Raw genomic sequence first — 609 nt, 5'->3', positions numbered from 1 at the left:
GACCCTTTCTCCTTTATTTGTAGAAATTTCATGACCCAACAACGGACTTCACAATGGGGAGAAGCTGGGTCGAAGCAGAGGTCAGAAAGGCCAAGGGAATGGAGAGGCAGAGAAAGGGCAAGAGAAACAAAGAAGTCTATGTACTTGGCGCTTCTTTGTTGCCCAGACCCTCCACTCTGCTCCCTGCTTTCTCCCTCGGAAGAGGAGAGGGAAGAGGAGGGGGATGGGGGGTGGAGAGGGAGGGGGAGGAGAAAGAGAAGGAGGAACGCATTGCTAAAGTGCGCAGCCCTTACCCAAGCCAGGCACCCGCGCGCGCATCCACCGCGATCTCAGGCCCGGGCCTTTGTGGCAGCTCTCGGTTACCATGGGAACCGCGCTCCGCAGCCTCCCCGGGCCCCATCTAATCTGCGTGTGTGCGTGAATTCTAAGCCTCTGCACCTGCCCTCGCCTTCCTTTTCCCAGTCTCTCTCCTGGCGGGGAACTGTTTGGACCAAGCGTCAGCGGCGGCCAGAAAGTTTTCCTGCTGTCTGCGCGAAGGTCGCCTGTATCAGGGGGAAGTTGCAGCCGTGGGGACTGTGTTTCCCTGAATGGAGACAATACACGTTAGAC

The 609-nt window shown here is 57.6% G+C and overlaps 1 protein-coding gene across 1 annotated transcript in view; it reads right to left on the bottom strand.

Moving 5' to 3' along the window:
* The window catches only part of ERICH6B (glutamate-rich 6B), a 78,356-nt gene extending 78,009 nt beyond the window's left edge, over positions 1–347 (bottom strand). The window contains exon 1 of the mRNA XM_011974593.1: positions 294–347. The gene's annotated coding sequence lies outside the window, so the exon portion shown is untranslated. The remainder of the gene's footprint in view (positions 1–293) is intronic.
* Between the last annotated feature and the right edge of the window lie 262 nt (positions 348–609).

Source organism: Mandrillus leucophaeus, unplaced genomic scaffold, assembly GCF_000951045.1.
Source record: "Mandrillus leucophaeus isolate KB7577 unplaced genomic scaffold, Mleu.le_1.0 Scaffold147, whole genome shotgun sequence".
NCBI lineage: Eukaryota > Metazoa > Chordata > Mammalia > Primates > Cercopithecidae > Mandrillus > Mandrillus leucophaeus.
Note: the sequence above shows the minus strand (reverse complement) of the source record. Positions and strands in the feature narration are given on the sequence as shown.